The sequence below is a fragment of the Quercus suber genome, unplaced genomic scaffold (genome assembly GCF_002906115.3).
Source record: "Quercus suber isolate HL8 unplaced genomic scaffold, Cork oak 2.0 scaffold_331, whole genome shotgun sequence".
Taxonomy (NCBI): Eukaryota; Viridiplantae; Streptophyta; class Magnoliopsida; order Fagales; family Fagaceae; genus Quercus; species Quercus suber.
The window spans coordinates 600,508-606,442 of record NW_027069784.1 but is presented as its reverse complement, the minus strand read 5'-3'; positions in this window follow the sequence as shown (position 1 = coordinate 606,442).

Genomic DNA, 5,935 nt, shown 5'->3' with positions numbered 1-5,935 from the left:
GAATACGATGTGCAACCATACCAGCGGTTTTAAGTTTGCAACAATAACACTAAAACAAAATAGAAATACCCATTTAAGAAAAATAAAATGGTTCCTTTAATAGGCCTAATGAAAAGGCATAATTTTTAGTTTTTTTAAATGTAATGATGGCACAAATTTATGTAACTGCGTGATGTAATGAGGAGTGATCAATGTAACATAAAAAATTCCAAAACATGTATCCATTAGTACTTCCAAATTTGTTGTCAAGCCTATATCTGACATATCAAATTGCTTGGACATTCAATTGCAGATAAATATTATGCAATGGATTTTAAATTCTCTACTGTACTACCTAGGGCCATATCTTCAGTGTTATGACATGCAATCATGTATCAATCACCCCTTCAACCCTGTTAGTCATTTATTTAGTTTTATCAATAAGTAACCTTCTTAATCCTTTCCCTGGTAACAATGAAAAATAACCTAATTGGACGGTTTTTAGACCCCTTAACACAACCAGATTAACCTAGTTAATTAGCCAAGTGATCAACTTAGTCAAATTATGCAAATCTAGGTTATCACAATCAAACAATCATATTAAAAATATAAAGCAGCGGAAAAGTAAATAACACAATGATATGATGACCCAAGAAACCACGCTGTAAAAATCTGGGGAGGATTTGACCTAACTATCCTCAAGGTAAACTTGAATCCACTATCTTGAAAGAATCAAAGTTCATACAATAAGACTTACAAGCCCCCACGCTCGACTTCTTATTACTACCCACCAATAGAACTTACTGACAAGACCACGTGCAAGCTCCGAATGCACAGACTCCTTCTTTTTGGGATTCACCACCAGTTACAAGCACCCACGCTTGTTTTTCTTTAAGCTTCAATGACAGCAACTGAATTGATCATCAAGGTGTAGATAACATCTCCTCCTTGAAAACCCTAAGCTTTGTGTAAAGGAAAGCTCCTCTAGATCTCACAAGAGATTTACATAAAACAGCAATATGAGCAACCTCTAAAATGTGGCTAGGGTTTGCCTTATATACCTAGGGCAAACACATAAAAGCCTAAACGTTTTAGGAGTTAAGGCTGAGTTGGAATTCTGCAGAAAAACACGTTCTACCTGATATTCGATCAATCGAGTCTAAGTTTCGATCGATTGAGCCAGGCCGAAAGTCACTAATACTTTCTGCAGCCACTCGATTCCAACTTTACATAAACGCACAACTTTGAGCAAGCCTAAACAAGACTAAACAATCTGTTTTGATCATGGATTTGCCAACAATACAAATTAGAGTTCTAAATACATAAATTCCTAAATCTTTAGAACCTAACACTAATATTTGCCTATTAGATTCAATAATCAATATATTAGCTTGGATCACAATGAAGTCTCACAAAATATGCTTCAAAAATAGATATGGAAGAAGTAAAGACATAGCTCTACCTTCTCACTTTGCTATGCACTTTGCTATTGCTGGAATTTGTAGACAACTTCTAAACTCTATGGACTTGGTCCTTCGATGTGCATAGCAGAAGCAAAAAATAAAAGTGAGTAGTAGAATGATAGCTATGGATCTTAACTTCTGTGGTTATACCAAACTTAAAATACAAACCTTAGCATAACTAAAAAAAATAAGGATCAAACAAAACCCCTCAAAAATGTAGATGCTACTCTTAAAATCAGGTAAAGAAGTAATAAAAACAATGAAAGTCTTGAGATGAAACAATTAAACTAAACAAAACACCAAGCTTTAGATAACAATTACCTAAATATCAGTCATTTTAATCACAAGCATTCCACCATAAAAAATATTTTGTAAAAGGAAAAAATTTATAGAACAGAGAGTCTAAATCTGAGGAGAGATAGAGATAGACTTAGTGAGGCCAAGTGGCCAATGATGACAATTGAAAAGGCAGCCACACCCTTTACCACAGATAGACTTGTGGTAGGATTCGCTTTACGATAGGGACTAAGGCAACTATTTAAGTGGGGTTGCTCTGCCTCGAGTGTTGGGTGCTTCTCTAATTTCAATCAGGATACAACCATGAATAAGCAAATATTCTCAAACCCAAACTTTAATTTCTTTACAAACTCACCCCAAACTCAAATTAGCTACAAAAAATAAAAATCAAAATTCGATAGGGGTAGAAACCCAACAACAAACCCGACGGTAGAAACCCAGTTGCTGATAGGGTTATGGGAAAGAAGAACTGAAGGTGAGAGAGGGGAAGAAATTGTCGTAAGTGAGAGATGGTGACTCCTACAAAGGTGGAGTTGGTGAGTTGTGGAGAGAAAACTAAGTGAATAGGGTCAGAGTACATATTCAACAAAGAATGGAAGAGAAATACCAACATAAAAATCGACCATTTAATATAACGCATAATATATATAACTAAATAATGAAATATATTATGAGTACAGATATATATATTTTTAATAAATTTCTATAGTGTTTGTTTTTGAATGGATTAGTAACTTATGAGAGGAGTGATTGTAAAAGGAGACTCATATATATTTAATGGAAAGAAATAAATCAGACGTTGAAGAGAAATAATAAATATATAAGTTATAAAAAAAAAAAAATAGTGGTGACGTAGAAAATTGTGGGAGCTCCAAAGGCTTCGATGATGATGCTAAAATAATAATAATAATAAATTAAAAAAAAATTAAACAAACCAAAAGTTTGACAAAATATAGGGAAAGACATGGGAAAATGTGAAAAGACATGCAGTAACCCCAAAAATATGTACTTGGATTTTTAACAAAAATGGTTTGTGTTATTTTGGTTGGTGTTCCCCCCCCCCCCATATTTTCCCTTAATTATATTCTTTTGGTTTTCTTGGATGGTTTTAATTGAAAAAGATTCCTCAATTGGACCCTTCAACCTTGTTAGGGTCATATTATCTATGTAATTGGCTAATCTTTAGACAAAACGCACTTTACTTGTAAATTTGGTAGATCTAAGTTAGGTTTGGTACATATCAAGTGGTAGTATTAAAGACATGAAAATTGATCTAGGAAACAAGTGAAGAAAAGCTATTTTATTAAAGCTCGACAAATAGTTGCTATCAAGAATTAAATGAAGCTTAATACATATTGATGTACTATCAAGAATTACGATGTCAAAATTTCTAGATCTGAAATTTGGCTCATATTGATGTATTTGTTTAGGTTTCTTTTCTCACAACCCTAGACATATATAAGTCTTATTTTAATAGCCATCATTGAGAGAGACAGAGACCAAGAACTTATTTTTCTCTATCTACTGCGATTATACGCCATAGGGTTTTGTAATCAAGTGCTTCCTAATCTTCTTCATTGATGAAGTGAAGAACTTTATAGCCAACAACAATCATTCAAGTTCATTATGTTAGTCACGCACTGCGATCCGTGCAAAGGAGTTAGTTACAGATTAGAGATTTATGCGACAAATGAAAGAAGGCTGCTACAAGATTAAGTCCAAATGGGTATTAAAGCAAAGGTTCAAGTGTAAGTTGGTATTTTGAGATAGACCAGGATAGTAGCAAGATTCTTTATATTTGAAACTGCTTGATTATTGATTAGTGGATTTTTAGGAGTGGTGACCTTAAATTCACCCAGTGGGATTTTCGCCTTATGAAAGATTTTCCCTATTCGTCAACAAATTAAGAAGTTGTTTATTTTTTGCTGCATATTTTTTATTTATTGATTTGTTAATGCCTTCACGATTTGCATGTAATTTGACTTAATTGATCAACTTAGGTAGTCGAATTAATTAACTGAGGTCAAGCTATCTTAACCTAAAAAGTGGTATCAAAGCGGGCACACTCTAATAAGGTTTTAATCTTTGTTGTGTGATCCATTGACCCCTGTTATGGATCATGGACAATCATTGATTATTTCTCTCAGTTTGATGGTATTAACTATGCATACTGGAAAGTGCGCATGGGAGTTTTTTTGCAGTCTTTAAATGAAAAAGGTTTGTTAACTGTCAAGGTTGGATGGACCAAACCTACTGATCTACCCACATCTTGGGATGATGACAAGATCAAAGCTGCTAATTTCAACAGCAGAGTATTGAATGCCTTTTCTAGTGCTATGAATAATGAGGAGTTTAAGAAAATCTCATCCACTGAGAGTGCAAATGAAGCACGGACAATCCTTCAAAACATTTATGAAGTTACCAAGGCTATGAAAGATTCCAAGCTTCAAAGGCTTAACACAAGTTTTGAAGAAATAATGATGGATGATGATGAGGCATTTGATGAATTGTATGCTAAGCTCAAAGACATAGTGAACTTTGCTTTCAACTTAGGTGAGAAGATCCCAGAGCCTAAAATCGTTAGGAAATCCTCAGATCTCTTCTAGAGCAGTTCCATGCTAAGATCACCGTCATTGAAGAATCAAAGGACATTGACTCTATTCCTTTGACAAAATTGATTGGAAATTTGCAAACCTATGAACCAGGTTTAATGAGGATTGGCAAAGGAAGCAAAAGCAAAAATATGGCTCCAAAAGCCAAGAATGATGAAGAAGATGAGTAGTCTAAGGATGAGAACTCAAAGTTCAAATCTTACATTACCAGAAAATTCAAGAAGTTCATAAAGAATAAAATAATTTGGATTTTCTCAATTTAAGTCTCAAAGGTAAATTCAAGAGAGAATCCAAAGAAGGTGGGATAAACAATAACATTACAGCTGGTCCAAAATGATATGGCTCTCAAGGGTGTGGACACATGAAGCAAGAATATCCTACATATCTCAAGTCAATTGGCAAAAGGAAAGCCTTGGCTGCCACCTTGAGTGATATCGAACCAGAAGCTAACTCAGAGGATACTAACCAAGAAGGGATAGTCAGCACCTTCACAGCTACTGTTGATTTATCCAAGGAGTCTAAAGAACTGGTTGATGAGGAAGAGGAATTGATGGTGTCCAAAATTAAAGAGATGGATGAAAAAGATGATATCCATAATGTCTACTCAAAGCTGTACAAGAATTCTGAGAAGCATGAAATGCTTTATAGGCTAGCCATAAGGAAGCTGAATGAAGTGGAGTTGGAACAAGAAGAACTCTCCACTAAAGTTGATGAAGTAAATCAAACCATCAGAGTACTGTGGTTTGAGATCAATTTCATGGCTGAAAAGACCAAGAAACTGGATGCTGAGCTGTTTGAAGTAAGAGCTCAATTGGAAAGAACTTCAAGTGCTAAGCAGGATGAAATGCTGAATTTCCAAAGAGCTGCATCTGATAGAACTGATCTTGGGTATGATCACTCTCTCTCTTCTTGTTATACTTCCTCTAGTCCTTTGAATAATGTTGTGTTTGTATCTCCTGCTTCTAATGCTAAACTTGAGATAATTGAGCCTAAAATGGAAAATGTGAGTGAAATTAAGCATGATAAGGGTAAATCCATTATGGGAGCACCCCCTAAGGCTATTAAAGAAACTAGGTAGAACACTCATCACTCCACTAATAAGAAGTTTCAAACAAAGAAACCTTATTTCTGTCATCACTGTGGAGCATTAGGACACACTCATCCAAATTGTTGTAAGTGTCTTGCCATTCAACAAAACAATAGCGTGTTAACTTTTAGAGGCCATCGACTTCAAAACTCTTTGGCTCCTCTTGGGGAATTCTTAAAGGTTGTGATGTTCTTGAAAAACGTCAATGGGTTTAATCCTCCCTCATTCTCTACTCTTCAGTGGCCTTAGAACAGGAAAGTTTCATCTCCCTCCAAGTCTCCTATTTCTAAGGAAAAAGACTCCTTCAAGTGGTTTCATCTTTGTCTTTGCATCTCTTGGGTGTTTTGTTGGTTGTTTTTGAGTCAGTCTAGTCTTTAATGCTTTTTTGTATATCAGTTTGTGTGTTTGTTTTCTTGCTTTCAAAATTTTTTTTTTTTTTAAAAAGGAAAAAAATCTGAAAAATACAAAAACAATGTGTGTTTGTATACACTAGTGCT